Here is a 19,071-nt window from a genome sequence, read left to right as displayed (position 1 = left end):
AATTTACAATGACCCTATTTGTTTCTTGGTTGAAACATTTTACATATTTTCTATGGGTTTGTGCAATTTGCAGATCAATCTGTTTTCTTTATAATACATTTTTTCCCCCATCTTTTTTGGAATTGGGTTTGTAGATCATGCAATAATCATATACAAATTTGTTGTTGTTTCTGAAACTTCCTACAATCATAATTTATTACATTGCACTGTTGACTAAGCATTATCTGCAATATATTCATTTGACATATATACATATACTGTACATGTGCAATGTTTATGAAAAACCTTAAAAACCATCCTAATACAATCCAACATGAGCCATGAAAACAACTTTAACAGCATAGTTTCTGTACTTTTCATGTCTCTGTATTTGACAGGAACTGTACTGGAGAGGCAAACACCATTCTCAAAAATATGTTTCACTCAACTGGTGTTTATATGTTGCTAATGTAATGGAGAGCCCTCTTACCCTGTAGATGGGTGAGAGAACATTCTAGAATAAGACACTCTTGTCAGGATTAAAATGATTCATTTAGGGAGGTTAAGGTCAAGTTCTTTCAAAACAACCTTTTCACATCATCTTTATAGATGTCAGGGATTCACCCTGCCACGCCCCCCTCTGTAGCTGTCAGAGATTCACCCTGCCACGCCCCCCTCGATAGCAGTCACGCTGCTTCCCAAGATTACCGACAGCTGTGGCTCATGAAAGATCAGACTACATAAACTCACGTTCTTGAGTCACAGGCTGTCGGTCGTTATATTGTCAAGCTGGACAATCGCGTGGCTGCTCGGCCGCCGGCTGTATATCCGAATTCCACTTCCGACTTGGATTACTCATTGCCGAAGGCGTTATGGATTATGCTTGGGACATTCGAACTCATAGCGGACAACGCGTATCGAGCGGATGTCTTTGTTTGTTATTTTCAACGGCTTATGAGTGTTTTTGTGTTGTACGGTGTTTTGAAATAAAAGGACAATGATCGGACTATATCGGCTTCCGCGTCTGCAGCCTGACAGAACGACCGACCTATACCGAACGCGGATTCGACACACCGCGTTTCCGACCGCGACGGATCGGCAGCTGAACCCGGCTTCGGATTTCCTCCGGAAGCTCAGTGCCGCTCCTCGCGGATCAGATCCACAGAAGCCGGATCATGAGAGCGCGGCTGCGCCACGCCCCTCAGAGTGCGCGAGGGGATTACCGGCTCGTTACTCGGGGAAAAAAGACGAATTGGGCGGATTTCTGCAAGGCATCGGCGAGTATGTGGCTGTTAATATTTCCCGGTTTCCTTCCGAACGAGCCAAGATTGCCCTCTGTATTTCCCTCCTGTCTGGTAAAGTTCTTGCCAAAGCCAGCTCACTATGGAGCGCCAAAGGGGGCAAATTCGGCTCACTCGCCGAATTCAGCGGGCTGCTTCTGGGGAAGTTGGGGATAGAGGTGGTGGATCTCCACTACAGTCCCCTTGAGGAGAAAGGTGCTCCATTCCAAGGTTCTCAAGAGCACGCGGCTCCGTGCCGGGTCTCCCATGAGCCTGCAGCTCAGCCCCAATGTTTTAATGAAAGGGCTGCTTCATCTCAGGGTCTCTACCAGCGTGCTGCTGTGTTTCCCGGGGTTCTCGTGGACGCACCACACCATCTCCAAGCGTCGGCGAGCACACCATGCCGTCACAGAGCTTCTACAGGCGTGCCGCTCTGTTCCGAGGTTCCCGTGGGCGTGCCACGCTGCCACAGTGTCTCCAGTAGCGTGCTTTCCCGCCACAGAGTCTTCACGAGAGCGCCTCGCCGCCACAGAGTCTTCACGAGAGCGCCTCGCCGCCACAGAGTCTTCACGAGAGCGCCTCGCCGCCACAGAGTCTTCACGAGAGCGCCTCGGCGCCACAGAGTCTTCACGAGAGCGCCTCGGCGCCACAGAGTCTTCACGAGAGCGCCTCGGCGCCACAGAGTCTTCACGAGAGCGCCTCGGCGCCACAGAGTCTTCACGAGAGCGCCTCGGCGCCACAGAGTCTTCACGAGAGCGCCTCGGCGCCACAGAGTCTTCACGAGAGCGCCTCGGCGCCACAGAGTCTTCACGAGAGCGCCTCGGCGCCACAGAGTCTTCACGAGAGCGCCTCGGCGCCACAGAGTCTTCACGAGAGCGCCTCGCCGCCACAGAGTCTTCACGAGAGCGCCTCCGGTCACAGAAGGCGAAGTGACCCCTCCGAGTCCCTCTCCAGACGACGCCACATCCCAGAGCCCCTTCCAAGGCGACATCTCGCCCACGGAAAGCTCGGCTCCGCCTCAGGACCTCCAAGAGAGCTCCGCCCAGCTCCAGGTCCCTCAAGAGAGCTCCGCCCAGCTCCAGGTCCCTCAAGAGAGCTCCGCCCAGCTCCTGGCTCCTCAAGAGTGCTCCGCCCAGCTCCTGGCTCCTCAAGAGTGCTCCGCCCAGCTCCTGGCTCCTCAAGAGTGCTCCGCCCAGCTCCTGGCTCCTCAAGAGTGCTCCGCCCAACTCCAGGCTCCTCCCGAGAGCTCGTCTCCGCCTCCGAGCGACCCCACGAGCTCGTCTCCGCTTCAGTGTCCCAAAGAGAGCTCCACTGATGTCGTGGACCTCCAGGCGAGCCCTTCTCCGCTCGTGGATCTCCAGGCAGGCTTCACCTCATTTCCAGGCTGCCCAGTAGGCTCCGATCTGCTCCTAAGGGTCCCAAGGAGCGCCCCTACGCCCAGGGGTTTCCCTGTGCACTCACCCCGGCTCCAGGACTGCGAAAGGGAAGTTGAACCGCTGCCCCCGGGTTCCACCGACGGCGACGGCTCACCCCACAGTCCCGCAGAAGGCGACGGCTCGTCTCCAGTGCCCGCAGAAGGCGACGGCTCGTCTCCAGTGCCCGCAGAAGGCGACAGCTCATCTCCAGCGCCCGCAGAAGGCGACGGCTCGCCCCCGGGCTCCGCAGAAGGCGACGGCTCGCCCCCGGGCTCCGCAGAAGGCGACGGCTCGCCCCCGGGCTCCGCAGAAGGCGACGGCTCGCCCCCGGGCTCCGCAGAAGGCGACGGCTCGCCCCCGGGCTCCGCAGAAGGCGACGGCTCGCCCCCGAGTCCTCTTCAGGGTGAAGGATCGCATCCAGGCTCCACGCAGGGCGAAGGATCGCATACAAGCTCCACAGAGGACGACGTCTCGCCCCCAAGTCCTTCTCAGGGTGACTGATCGCCCCCAGGATCCCCGCATGGCGACGTCGGTCCTCCAGGTCCCTCTGACGGCGACGGTGGTCCTCCAGGTCCCTCTGACGGCGACGGCGGTCCTCCAGGTACCTCTGACGGCGACGTCGGTCCTCCAGGTCCCTCAGCGGGTGGTACGACCTTCCTGGTCTCCGCCCGGGACGTCCTCCACTCCCCGGTCATTGTCATGGTTGGCGTCCAGTTCCGGTTCCCCGCCATGGAGGTCGCTCCGGCTCCAATCCCCGCCGAGGGCTTTACTCAGCCTCCCGTCAGCACCGAGGGCGTGGCTCCGTTCCGGATCCTCCTGCAAGGTGTTGTTCCATTCCGGCTCTCCGCAGAGGATGCTCACCAGGCCTCCGTTGCTCCCAGGCGTCTAAGGAGGCCGTCCTCGGAGTGCCCTGGCCCGCCTGGAATAGGTGGGTTTTGGGGCGTCAGGTGTCGCCCCTGGAGGGGGGGGTACTGTCAGGGATTCACCCTGCCACGCCCCCCTCTGTAGCTGTCAGGGATTCACCCTGCCACGCCTCCCTCGATAGCAGTCACGCTGCTTCCCAAGATTACCGACAGCTGTGGCTCATGAAAGATCAGACTACATAAACTCACGTTCTTGAGTCACAGGCTGTCGGTCGTTATATTGTCAAGCTGGACAATCGCGTGGCTGCTCGGCCGCCGGCTGTATATCCGAATTCCACTTCCGACTTGGATTACTCATTGCCGAAGGCTTTATGGATTATGCTTGGGACATTCGAACTCATAGCGGACAACGCGTATCGAGCGGATGTCTTTGTTTGTTATTTTCAACGGCTTATGAGTGTGTTTGTGTTGTACGATGTTTTGATTAAAAGGACAATGATCGGACTATATCGGCTTCCGCGTCTGCAGCCTGACAATAGACTTCACGTGTGCTCATTTGACACTTTAGATCCAGTTAGAAGAAATGATAAAAATAGAGTGTACATAGACATGCCAATGATTCATGTGCATCCAACATTTGTAAAGGGCCCACACATGAATGTGATAAATACCTTTGAATATAAATATATTTGGACATATAGTGTATCTTTTGTCATGTTGCTGGCAAATAAATATTCTGTCTGACAGTCACCTCCTGCACTCTACACATTTTCAATCACTGTGGCTCTTCTGTTTTTCTGTAAATGTTTCACAAATCCAAGCGTATCACAGTCATTAAATGTATGCCATCAACCAAAATGTACAAACCTGATTTCTTTCACATAAATGTAGAAGTCACTAACTAGCTTAGCAGTACTTGTGACTAAAGCTGTTACTTTAATAATGAAGTGTTTTTGAAGTGTGCTTGTGAAGATTTCTGCTCATTAAAGCTACAAGGCCTTTAGTAAAGTCAACTACTGACCCAAAGGTGTTTATTAGGGCTGAGGTCAGAGCTCTATAGCAGAAGTAAGATCTTCCACCCCAACCCATGTAAACCATATATTAATGGAACTGGCTTTGTGCACAGGAGCATCGTCATGTTGGAACAAGTTTGGGTCTAAGTTTAAGTGAAGGGAAATATCTAACTCTAGTGCATCCAAAGATTTCCTATACAATTTTGTGCCTTAAACTTTGTGGTAACAGTTTGGGGAAAAACTACATATGGATGGAAAAGTCAGGTGTCCCAATAATTTGTCCGTATAGTGTGTATATATAGGAACATGATCAATATTTTTGTGAATATAACAAATTATTGTGAGTCATTTATACATTAATTTGCATTTTCACTCTTTTTTATTCCAATAACATAACTTAGTATGCATGCACAGGTGCTAAATATTCAGCTGCCACATTGTTATCCTTAAATGATTAGCATATTCGACCATGAGACACTGGTCATTGAGCCTGTGTTAGAAAGCTGAGCTTATGTGAGAATCTGTTTACACAAAAATATATCTTATTTTGAAGTGTTGACTATTAAGATTGAATTGTAAATGTTTATAGTCTTATAAATAACTAACATATTGCATCAGCTACTAGCCAGCCCAAAAGCTATCATTCATTAGTATGAATCATGTGTTGCATGATATGGAACCCAGCCATTAGGGTTGCACAGGCCAGTGCACTCTTAGTGCCGGTCCTAAGCCTTGATAAATAGGGAGGGTTGTGTAGGGAGGGCATCCAGCGTAAAAAAGTATGGCAAATTAAATCTGCGGATCAGGAACCAGAATTTGATACCGGATCAGTCGAGGCCTGTCAGTCTGTAGGATGGTTACCAACGACCACCACAGGTATTGTTAGCCAACAGGGTACTGGTGTTAATTGGGCTACACTTGGCCAAAGGAGGAGAAGGAGAAAAGGAAGACGTCTACAGAGACAGCAGAGAAGTGTAGGAGAGTGGAGGTTAGAGTTGGCACTTTAAATGTTTGTTCTATGACTGGTAAAGAGAGAGAGGTAGCTGATATGATGGAGCGGAGAAAAGCAGATATGCTGTGTGTTCAGGAGACAAAGTGGAAAGGGGGTAAGGCTAGGAACATTGGGGTTTTAACTATTCTATCATGGTGTGGATGGAAAAAGAGAAATGGTGTAGGGGTGATTCTGAAGAAAGAGTACAATAAGAGTGTAGTGGAGATGAAGAGAGTTTCTGATATGGTAATAAACTTAAAGCTAGAAGTTGAAGGGGTGATGATAATTGTCATCAGTGCCCATGCTTCTCAAGTGGATTGTGAGATGGAGGAAAAGGAAAAATTTGTGAGATGAAGTGGAGGAGAGTATATCTAGGAATGAAAGAATAATGATTTGGGCAGATATTAATGGCCATGTTGGTGAAGGGAACAGAGGTGATGTAAGGTGCTGGCGGGGGACAGTGTAGCTAGATAGCATCAGATGGTTGTCTGTAGGATGGTTTTAGAGGAGAGTGAAGACTGAAGGAAGAAGATGGTGGAAACTGAAGGAGGAAGACTGTAGTGTGAGATTTAGGGAAGAGGTCAGACAGGGGCTCGGTGCTGGTGAAGAGGTGCTGGATGATTGGGCAACTACTGCAGAAGTGATAAGAGAGACAGCTAAAAAGGTACTTGGTGTAATGTCTTAAAAGTGAAAGGAAGACAAAGAGACGTGGTGGTGGAATGAGGAAGTAGAGGAGAGTATAAGGAGAAAGTGGTTGGCGAAACAGAATTGGGATCGGCAGAGAGATGAGAAACGTAGGCAGGAGTACAAGGAGATGCAGCAGTGAAAAGGGATGTGGATAAAGCAAAGGTAAAGGCATAGGAGGATCTGTCTGAGAAGTTGAATACTGAGGTAGGAGAAAAGGATTTATACCGATTGGCCAGGCAGAGAGACCAAGCTGGAAAGACTGTGCTACAAGTTATAGCAATAAAGGATGCAGATGGAAATGTGTTGACTAGTGAGGAGAGTGTTTTGAGAAGGTGGAGGGAGTATTTTGAGCAGTTAATAATTGAGGAAAATGTGTGAGAGAGGGTGGATGATGTGGAGATGGTGAAGCTGTAAATAGGATTAGTAAAGAAGAAAGTGAGAGCAGCTATTAAGAAGATGATGAGTGGAAAGGCAGTTGGACCAGATGACATACCAGTAGAAGTGTGTAGCTGTTTAGAAGAGATGGCAGTGGAGTTTTTAAACAAATTGTTTAACAAGATTCTGGAAGGTGAGAGGATGCCTAAACTATTTGCTTTGAGAATGTTGATGGAGAAGTATAAAAAAAGGTCAGAAGAAGTTGCATTGTGTGTTTGTGAATCTAGAGAAAGTGTACAACAGGGTGCCGAGAGAGGACTTGTGTATAATGGTATTGCTCATGTAGACTGTACTTAAATTGTTGTGTTTTATAAATTGCACTTAAACTATTAAGTTTACATACTTACATATTTAAGTTAACTTAAAAATTAAACTGTAATTAAAAATTAATTATAAATTAAATTGACTAAGCTCATTACTTTCGACTGTTAAAGATTTATGCAATCATAAATAAAACATACTGAACAGCATATTTAATGTATTTATTGCATAAAATCAAAAAATATTAAATAACAGTAGCACAACAATAAATACTGTAATGAAAATAGAACTGGTTCACAACCACAGTGTACAACTCTGTACATTTAAACATTATTGAAATTATAGTACATACTGTAATGGAAAAGACCTGGGTCACAGCCACACTTTATAACACTGTACAGGTGGTAACAACAATAACAATGTCCCTGTCAGGCTGCAGACGTGGAAGCCGATATAGTCCAATCATTGTCCTTTTATTTCAAAAAACCGTACAACACAAAAACACTCATAAGCCGTAGAAAACAACAAACAAAGACATCCGCTCGATACGCGTTGTCCGCTATGAGTTCGAATGTCCCAAGCATAATCCATAAAGCCTTCGGCAATGAGTAATCCAAGTCGGAAGTGGAATTCGGATATACAGCCGGCGGTCGAGCAGCCACGCGATTGTCCAGCTTGACAATATAACGACCGACAGCCTGTGACTCAAGAACGTGAGTTTATGTAGTCTGATCTTTCATGAGCCACAGCTGTCGGTAATCTTGGGAAGCAGCGTGACTGCTATCGAGGGGGTCGTGGCAGGGTGAATCTCTGACAGCTACAGACGGGGGCGTGGCAGGGTGAATCCCTGACAGCTACAGAGGGGGGCGTGGCAGGGTGAATCCCTGACAGTACCCCCCCCCCCCTCCAGGGGCGACACCTGACGCCCCAAAACCCACCTATGCCAGGCGGGCCAGGGCACTCCGAGGAAGGCCTTCTTAGACACCTGGGAGCAACGGAGGCCTGGTGAGCATCCTCTGCGGAGAGCCGGAATGGAACAACACCTTGCAGGAGGATCCGGAACGGAGCCACGCCCTCGGTGCTGACGGGAGGCTGAGTAAAGCCCCTGGCGGGGATTGGAGCCGGAGCGACCTCCATGGCGGGGAACCGGAACTGGACGCCAACCATGACAATGACCGGGGAGTGGAGGACGTCCCGGGCGGAGACCAGAAACGTCGTACCACCCTCTGAGGGACCTGGAGGACTGACGTCGCCGTCAGAGGGACCTGGAGGACCGACGTCGCCGTCAGAGGGACCTGGAGGGCCGACGTCGCCATGCGGGGATCCTGGGGGCGATCCGTCGCCCTGAAGAGGACCTGGGGGCGATCCGTCGTCCTGAAGAGGACCTGGGGGCGAGGCGTCGCCCTCTGTGGAGCTTGGATGAGATCCTTCGCCCTGCGTGGAGCCTGGATGCGATCCTTCACCCTGAAGAGGACTCGGGTGCAAGACGTCGCCTTCTGTGGAGCCCGGGGGCGAGACGTCGCCTTCTGTGGAGCCCGGGGGCGAGACGTCGCCTTCTGTTGAGCCCGGGGGCGAGACGTCGCCTTCTGTGGAGCCCGGGGGCGAGACGTCGCCTTCTGTGGAGCCCGGGGGCGAGACGTCGCCTTCTGCGGGCGCTGGAGACAAGCCGTTGCCTTCTGCGGGACTGTGGGGTGAGCCGTCGCCTTCGGTTAGACCCGGGGGGCAGCGGTTCGACTTCCCTTTCGCAGTCCTGGAGCCGGGGTGAGTGCACAGGGAAACCCCTGACCGTAGGAGCGCTCCTTGGGACCCTTAGGAGCAGATCGGAGCCTACTGGGCAGCCTGGAAATGGGGTGAAGCCTGCCTGGAGATCCACGAGCGGAGAAGGGCTCGCCTGGAGGTCCACGACATCAGTGGAGCTCTCTTTGGGACACTGAAGCGGAGACAAGCTCGTGGGGTCGCTCGGAGGCGGAGACGAGCTCTCGGGAGGAGCCTGGAGCAGAGTCGTGCCCTCTTGAGGAGCCTGGAGCAGAGTCGTGCCCTCTTGAGGAGCCTGGAGCAGAGTCGTGCCCTCTTGAGGGACCTGGAGCTGGGCGGAGCTCTCTTGAGGGACCTGGAGCTGGGCGGAGCTCTCTTGAGGGACCTGGAGCTGGGCGGAGCTCTCTTGAGGGACCTGGGGCAGAGCCGAGCTTTCCGTGGGCGAGATGTCGCCTTGGAAGGGGCTCTGGGATGTGGCGTCGTCTGGAGAGGGACTCGGAGGAGTCACTTCGCCTTCTGTGACCGGAGGTGTCGGCGCGGCGCTCTTGTGAAGGGTCTGTGGCGGCGCGGGGCTCTCCTGACGGGTCTGTGGCGGCGCGGCGCACTCGTGACGACTCTGTTGCGGCGCGGCGCTCTCGGGATGGGTCTGTGGCGGCGCGGCGCTCTCGTGAAGACTCTGTGGCGGCGCGGCGCTCTCGTGAAGACTCTGTGGCGGCGCGGCGCTCTCGTGAAGACTCTGTGGCGGCGTGGCACGCCCACGGGAACCTCGGAACAGAGCGGCACGCCTGTAGAAGCTCTGTGACGGCATGGTGTGCTCGCCGACGCTCGGAGATGGTGTGGTGCGTCCACGAGAACCCTGGAACACAGCAGCACGCTGGTAGGAACCCTGAGATGAAGCAGCCCTCTCATCAAAACATTGGGGCTGAGCTGCAGGCTCATGGGAGATCCGGCACGGAGCCACGTGCTCTTGAGAACCTTGGAATGGAGCACCTTCCTCCTCAAGGGGACTGTAGTGGAGATCCACCACCTCTATCCCCAACTTCCCCAGAAGCAGCCCGCTGAATTCGGCGAGTGAGCCGAATTTGTCCCCTTTGGCGCTCCATAGTGAACTGGCTTTGGCTTTTTTTCACCAGACAGGAGGGAAATACAGAGGGCAATCTTGGCTCGTTCAGAAGGAAACCGGGAAATGTTAACAGCCACATACTCGCCGATGCCTTGCAGAAATCCGCCCAATTCGTCTTTTTTCCCCGAGTAACGAGCCGGTAATCCCCTCGTGCTCTCTGAGGGGCGTGGCGCAGCCGCGCTCTCATGATCCGGCTTCTGTGGATCCGAACCGCGAGAAGCGGCACTGAGCTTCCGGAGAAAATCCGAATCCATACGCGTTGTCCGCTATGAGTTTGAATGTCCCAAGCATAATCCATAAAGCCTTCGGCAATGAGTAATCCAAGTCGGAAGTGGAATTCGGATATACAGCCGGCGGTCGAGCAGCCACGCGATTGTCCAGCTTGACAATATAACGACCGACAGCCTGTGACTCAAGAACGTGAGTTTATGTAGTCTGATCTTTCATGAGCCACAGCTGTCGGTAATCTTGGTAAGCAGCGTGACTGCTATCGAGGGGGGCGTGGCAGGGTGAATCTCTGACAGCTACAGACGGGGGCGTGGCAGGGTGAATCCCTGACAGCTACAGAGGGGGGCGTGGCAGGGTGAATCCCTGACAGTCCCACATAAACTGCTACACTACATCACTGCTCAAACTTTGTGCACTTAAACAATTAAACCAATCACATTTTCTATTATTCATTAATGGATAATGGATGGATTAAACAAAGGGGAAAATGGTCTCACAATTATGTAAATTTGTACCAAATATGTACATGTAACAATACTGACTAAAATTCAGCAACAGTAAGACATTCATTAAGACAAAATTTTTTCTTAACCAAAAAGCTGGTTTTACCAAAGACTGTACTTTGGGTTTGAGGGATTTCTGTCCCAGTGACATCAGTACATGCTGTATGATATTAAAGTGTTTGCAAGTTATTTGGGGTAATTTAGGTCTAATTTATAAATGAGACTAAAAGAGGAGACACATCCGCATCTTGTCCATCACCGTTTGACCTTCAAGTATTATACCAGTTGATGAGTTGGTATAAGTTGGTGAGTTTAGGGGGCTGAAAACCATGGCCCTCTAATAAGATCCCCACTGGCACATCAAGGATCGAATTGCGATGATCAGACACAAGAAGACACTAGAATAAATCTATTATTGTGATCATGCATTAAACATCAATGCATATTTTTCAGAACTCCCATTAAATATATGTACATCACTACACACATCACTTATATGGACAAATTGTTATTAGCCACATATTACAAAAGTAAGCTAGTTGTAAATCTTTAAATGTTTTTATATTAATTATTTTTCTTTTCTTTTTTTTACAGCAAATATTCATGGGTATTTACATAAATATACATGCTCCCTGAAAAGCACTTGGTAAACACTTTTAAAATTATGCAATATAAAGTTTATTAATTTAATATATTGTATTAAAAAGCCATGTTTCTTTATTGAAGTTCATCCAAAACTTAAGAGGGAAATTTTCTTGCCCTTATTCCATCCAAGATGCAGATGATTTTGTTTCTTTATCAGATAAGATTTGCAGAAATGTAGCATTACATCAGTTGCTCATCAATGGTTCCTCTGCAGTGAATGGGTGCCATCAAAATGAAAATCCAAACAGCTGATTAAAAACAGCACAATAATCCATAAGTAATGGATTTATTTCCTACAAACACACGGCTTTTCTCTTTACAAGATGTTAACTGATAGACAAGTATTGTGGGTTACTTGTGGATTATTGTAATGTTGCTATCAGCACCATCGACTCTGATTCTAGTGAATTCTCCAAATCTATTATCATGAATAATCAAACTCATCTACATGTTCACTCTCAGAACAAAAAGGTACAAAACCTGACCAGGGCAGTACGTTTTCAAAAGGTACATTTTTGTACCTTATTTACACCTAAAGGGTGCATATAAGATATACCTTTTTTCGTCCTAAAGTGGGGCTATTTCATTATTATATTAGTAATAAAATGTGCATATTAGTATCTTTTTGAAAAGGTACTTCCCAGTTGACAAATTTTGTTCTTTTGTTTTTGCTCAGTGTTGGAGGGTAAGTACATTTTAAGCAAATTTTAATTTTTGGGTGACCTATTGCTTTAAAATCAACATGTACTGTTAAAATGGTAAAATACTCAGATTTTACAAATCCTCAAAATTGTTCATGGACTATACATCATTGTTGTAAACCTGTGGATATAAAAAACCTACACAATGTCCAAAATAACTTATCCCTATCCCTCCTGGTGGTATAAATTGGACCACATATCACTTGGCCGGCCGATCAGCAGAAGCAGCGCCTTTCTGCAGCCTGCATCACTGCCTCCGCATCAGGTTCTGCCCTTCTTTCCAACCTGCACACTAAGGCTGAGTCCTGGGCTAATCCTTTTTCAGCCCCAATTGATGTCCCGGTCGCCAACCCAATCTCCAGTCTCCAAGCCCCACTGAGTACACAGCCCAGCCTCCATTGGGGCTGAAAAAGGATTAGCCTAGGACCTGGATACCTCAGTGTGCGGAAATAAGGGCAGACCCTGGTGCGAAGGCAGCGATGCTATACTAAGTAATATCTATCTTGGCCACTGCACAAGTCACTACCTCCAGAAGCTCCTCAAAAAGAAATGGCTGTAAGGGCATGTCTATGGGTTTGCTTGGATCCATCCCCTCCCCCTCCATGAAAGAAGAGAGGTGGAGCTTAGCACTCCCATTTACAGAGGGAAGAAACCACCAAATGATGTGCTTCCTAACCGTGAGAAAGGGCACTGGACCCGGCAGGTGACGCAAGAGAAAGGGACAAGCCCATCTCCTGACCCTCTGCCAGGTTCTCCTGCGAACCCCAGGACCCCATTTCCCCTCAGCGGAGGCAGGACCAGAACCACGAGGTGCGAGCGCGCCCTCCTTGAAGAGAATTCTACTGGAGTGGAGCAACCGCATAGACATGGGGGAAGGGGGCAAGGTGAGCAGCCGAATGAGCAAGCTCCACTCACAAGCAAGCGACACACAAACTGTGCGTATCTCCCCCCGTGATAAAGCAAAGGTAGGAAGGAATGCACAGCCAAAATGATTGCTTGCTATCCATAATTTTTTTGTAAAGTTATACCGCACCTTACCTTTGATAGAACAGACACACACAGAGTGCTTCCTGAATAAACAGAAGCTAGCACTGGCTCAACTGCATGCGCATTTATAGCTACCTGGTCGTGATGTCACTCCGCCGGTGAAGTTGTGCCTCCTCATCTGACTAATTACACATGTGGTTCAGAGCGTGGACATGCAGAAGAGTTCCCAAAGTGTTGTTGATGCAGCTCGAGGTCCTGAAGTATGGTGTCACTGCAAATTTATGACCAGGATAGTACATACAGAAGGTTAATAAACGGGTGAAGCATAAAGCACAATGTCTGGGACCTTCTGATTTCTGACTATCACTGACAGCAAGTTATAACAAAGTGATTACTCAACTATTCTTTATGCATGAGCAAGCATTGAGCGGCCTACTTAAAGAATATTAGTTTATGGTTATATCTTCTGATAAAGATTCAGACTGGCGAGTTTGTGCCTGTGAGCATGTGTAGTGGCTATCATTAACTTAGCAAGATAAAACAAAGAAGCTAAATCAATTATTCTTTATGCATGAGCAAGCATTTAGCAGCCTACTTAAAGAATATTAGTTTACCGTTATATCCTCTGACTAAGATTCGGACTGGCCAATTTGCCTCCGTGAGCAAGTATAGTTAGCTAAGCACAAGGCTCTAAGTGAATCCGGGTTCATAATTAATGATTAATTAAAAAAACGGAATGCTTAGAATAATCTATTAAAATAAAAAAGAAATACAACCAATAAGGTGATCAGCTTTAATTAGATATATATTCAAGTTAAATCTTTATTACAAATTGGAGTCAGATTCGAGTAAAAAAATTTGACAAATTGCAAATCTATTTTAGTAATCTTTTACAGCAGTGCAAGAAAGTAACACTCGGTATACCTTCACCACGCCAGTGGATTCCGTTGTTGGGCCATTGGGTGGGCTACCATACAACATTGCTCTGTATTGTACCAGGCCTTGCAAATGCCAGGGAATGCACACACGTTTAAAACAACCATTGACACAATTGCTGTTGATTGCTGCTGTGCAGAACCACCAAAGTCTCAAAGGAAATCAGGCTCATTTCGTTTTAATGTTGTGCAAGTAATTAAACTGGCATCTTGAACTTGAGGAATGTTAATTGTTTGGCAGCTGCCATTTACACACTGGATATATAAACTGGATTATCACTGTGTATTTATGTGTATTGTTTGTTTTATTTTATATTATTGTGAGTTCTTGGAGTTTTTATTCTTTTTTAATTTATGTTTAATATTAAATCCATTTCAATATTATGTTGACACATTTTCCTTGAGTATTTATTAATGTATATGACTACAGAATAAAGATGAGATTTTTTTTTAACATGAGTTTGATCATTGTGCTTCTACAACACATGTCCAGGTGGTGCCATTGACCCAAACTTGGTTTACATCTATTAACAATTGTTATTTTTTCTAATTTAATAATAAAAAATAAAAACAAAGATTTAACTTTACTAGAGTAGTCTCTAGAAATAGATATTCAGCCTGATTTGTTGTAATTGTCTGCTTCTAACTTCCTGGCAAACGTTTGGGGAAGACTCTATTTTTGTATTTGTAATTGTGTATTTGTCCCCTGGTGGTCTAGTGGTTAAGATGCAGCGCTCCCACGGCTGCGACCCGGGTTCGATTCCCGGTCAGGAAACCATCCCCAGCCACTCTTAGTGCCGGTCCCAAGCCCGGATAAATTGGGGAGGGTTGCGTTAGGAAGGGCATCCAGCGTAAAACATGTGCCAAATCAAACGTGCGGAGGATCCGCTGTGGCGACCCCTAACGGGAGAAGCCGAAAAGAAAGTTTAGTTTTAATTGTGTATTTGTCAGGTTTCCACAAAATGTTGTTCATATTGTGTACTTTAGCTGGATCTTTGAAAGAGCAAGAACAGTCTGGGTTCATTTTTCCCGAAAGTAATATATAATCTATGTAAACTATGGTGCCACATAAATACCCCAGATACTGAGAAATGCATACACAGTATCTTGTTATATCTTGTGAGAAGTGCATACACAGTATTTAGCTATATCTTGTTATGTCATTAATCATGTTGTGAGAATGACAGAATGTGCAAGCAGGTAAAAAAAAAAAAAACAGCTGTAGTGCAATGCACAAATGCCATGATGTAGACTGGTGGGGTAACTCCATTTTATTTGGCCGTCTCTCTGAAACTCCATCACTCGTCGCATACTGCCCTCTTGTGACATAAATCTCCACATACGTGTCATGCTCCTCCTGAACATATTATTTAGTTTATCTCTTGAGTTCTTTAATAGTGTTTACATTTAGGTATTTGCTTACATATTAGCTCAAGTACATTTAGGATTTAATCAAAATGGCCATTTCAAATTATATTACAATTTGTAATGTAAAATATGATCAAATAAAACATAGTTGCAATAAAATAAAATAGAATAGAATTAAAAATAAGAAATATAAACAGTAGGGGTGTAACGGTACACATATTCGTATAGAAATCTTTCAGTACAGGGATTTTGGAAGAGGACAACTTTGTTTAGTCCCCACCTCGCACATTAAGTGCATTTATTATTATTATTATTTTTATTTTTATTATTAATATTAAACTTGAAAACATACACATCAGTGCTAAGAGTATAAAAAAAGAAACTAGAGTTAGTGCTATGTCACTGTGGCTACTCAGACCATACTGGAAATTTACATTTACATTTGCGGCATTTAGCAGACGCCCTTGTCCAGAGCGACGTACAAAAGTGCTTTGAGTACCTAGCAATGAATAAATCTATAAATCTACACTGGTATGCTAGATTACAAACCTAAGATAAATAAGCCAACAACTCTGTTGATTATTTAATAAAAAGTTTTTAACAACGCAAACTTGGAAAGTGTTAGTTTAAGTGTTTCAGGAAGAGGAAAGTCTTCAACCATTGCTTGAAGATAGCCAGAGACTCCGCTGTTAAGACATCTAGGGTAAATTAATTCCACCACCTCGGGGCCAGAACAGAGAAGAGCCTTGAAGTATACTTACCTTTTACCCTGAGAGAAGGTGCTACCAGTCAAGCAGTGCTGGAGGATCTCAGGTGTTGTGCGAGGTGTGATGAGGTGTCTGAGGTAAGATGGTGCTTTGCCATTTTTGGCCTTGTAGGCAAGCATCAGTGTTTTGAACAGTGTTGGGCAGTAACGCGTTACCGGTAACGCGTTACTTTTTACAGTAACTAATACTGTCACGCTTCCGTTACCGTATGGTGCGTTACCTGTTACTTTTTTAAATGAATTAATTTCGGCTGAAGTGTAGACTACAGTCTAACCTGTTTACAGCAGCGACGCATTATAGGATTGGTGGATGAACCACTGTAAACAGGAAGAAGACGCACTGTACGATTGGTGGATAAACCACTGTAAACAGGAAGAAGACGCACTGTAGGATTGGAGGATTACCCACTGTAAACACGAAGAAGATGCACTGTGGGTGTGTCTCCGTTTATTCAGGTCTGTGCGGCAGTAATGGCGAGTCGAGGCGAGAGCAACACGAGTTTCTCAAAGTGGAAATATGCTCATTATTTCACTTTAGTTAAGTATAAAGACAAAACTTTTAAGTCAAATGTAAGCTGTGTCTTTCTGGTTCGAAGCTCGTATCTACTGCGATAAACAGCAACTCCAATCTGTTGAAGCTCCTCCAGGACCTCCATGCCTGAGGAGCTAGAAGCTAGAAGCTAACCCGGTGTTCTGTTATACATTGTTGATAGTTTTCATACTTCAGCTGTGAAAGGAACATTTTTAAGAGCTCAACACAACAGCTTTTATGATTCAGAAGCCACTTTAGTTTTTGATTGTGAATATAATATTCAGCTTGTTTTGTTATTTATTTCAGAAATCCTTGTGATATATTCAGTTTGTGTTGGTCTGACTTAAATAAAATAGTGCTTAAAAATTACTGTGTTAAAGTCAGTTTTGTGTTTGTATAGACCATAACACATAAAAGGGCATTAATGGGAACATTAAAGAACGTTATTTAAAAAAGTAACTAAAAAGTTACTTTTAACAGTAACGCATTACTTTTTGGTGTAAGTATTCAACAAAGTAATTTAGTTACTTTTTGAATGAAGTAACGAGTAACTGTAATTAGTTACTATTTTTTAGTAACTAGCACAACACTGGTTTTGAATCTGATACGTGCAGCTGCTGGAAGCCAGTAAAGGGAGCACAGCAGTGGGGTGGTGTGGGAGAACTTGGGAAGGTTATTCACAAGTCATGCAGCTGCATCTTGAATAATTAGCAGTGGACGAATAGCGTTCAGAGGTAGCCTTGCCAGCAGAGAGTTGCAGTAGTCGAGTTTCGAAATGACATGAGATTGAACAAGCACCTGGGCAGCATGTGTGGACAAAAATGGTCAAATCCTTTGGATGTTGTAGAGAAGAAATCGACAAGAACGAGCACATTAGTAGCATGTGAGGAGAAGGACAATTGATTGTCCATAGTTACCCCAAGGTTGCTAGCAGTGGCTGAAGGGGAGAGCAGGGAAATAAAATTGGAAATAAATGTTTTGGAAATAAAATTTGTTTTGCACATGCATGAAAACGCTAAAGAATCCATAGCGCAAGCATTAGCCATTAACCAGAAAGTATTTTGCGGCTAACGCTAGCGGTATGAATTCTTGAAGCTTTTATGTTCCGATTCAAGAATTTCTCTTAAAGGAAGAAAATCCTGACAATTCCACATATCGAGAGAGTGAATGAATGATGGATGTAGGGAATAAAGACATTTGTTAAAGTATGCTGAAATAAGTAGAACAGTTAAGTATATCATATCTTTAGAAAATGTAATATTAAAATGTTAAACACACACACATCTGTATTACACAAATTAGGTCTAAAAAAATATTAACTATTTAAATACATTTTTCCATTTATTTAATTGCATTAAATTAATTTAATTTGTGCCATTGGTGTTGAATTTATTCAATATAATAAAAAAGCGTTGCATTAATTTGATTTAAATCATTTTTTATTTGTATAAAATATTATAAAATATAATTTTCTATATTATTCAACCAAGCAGGAAATTTATTTGCAATTGTTTTAAAAATGTAAACCTTTCAAATGTTGTTGATCACAAATGTTAATAATAATAAACTGTGCTAATGAAAAAACCACAAACAATTTTATGTTTTGCATTTCTTACCACTAACTGTTCAGAAAATTATTCAAACTGAGACTTAAAAACCGAGGTACATACCGAACCGTGAATTTTGTGTCATTAAACCCCTAATAAACAGAATTATCAAAAAATCCAAATAGAATATGGAGTTTATACAGTACATAGATAGCATTGGTATCCAGGGAGGCAGAGAGAGACATACAATATACATTCTGTATGTCATGCCATGTTTAATGGTAACAGTACTATCAAATCTACAAAGCAATATATTAATACTTAACTTATGCTTTCATAATGATAAATTAATGTTTCATCAGGAAGAAATTCTAGTTAATGTTTTTTTGCATATGTTGTTTAACAATGGACATTGTTCCAAAGACGCTTTAATTAGAATGTGACTATTAATTTTAGCATAATATATTATTTTCTATAAATTTATTCATAATAAACAAGCTAGTGGTGACAGTAGCAAGACAAAAATTCCTGAGACAAAAATTTCCTTTTATTATAGTTCAACTGTTTCAACTGTTTACTGATTGTCACCTCATATCTAATTAAAATCATAATCAAATGCATACATTCAGTTAACTGAAGTTATGTAAATTCACTGTCAAATGTCTGGAAACACACAGTCTTTTATCAGTCACACACCTTTTAGTTTATATGCAATAAAAATAAAATCAAAAACATACATTAATTTGACCGTGATAGACTGCCTCACACCCACAGCCAAACACAGAGGTGGAAGAAGAAAGTTTTGGGATTGTTTTGAATCAGGGAATGTTGGAGACTTATTCCAGGTGAAAGAAATACTGAACCAACATGGCTATAATTCCATACTTCAACACCATGCAATTCATCTGGACTGCAGCTAAATAGAACCAACTTCACTATACAACAAGGCAATGGCCCAAAGCATACGTCCAAGCTCTGTAAGTGTTATTTAGAGAGCAAATATTCAGCTGAAGTGTTATCTATCATAGAATGGCCTACCCACTCACCGCTCCCAAAT

This window comes from Silurus aristotelis, assembly GCF_946808225.1.
Source record: "Silurus aristotelis genome assembly, chromosome: 3".
NCBI lineage: Eukaryota > Metazoa > Chordata > Actinopteri > Siluriformes > Siluridae > Silurus > Silurus aristotelis.
The sequence above is the reverse complement of the archived record's forward strand: the minus strand, read 5'-3'. Positions refer to the sequence as shown.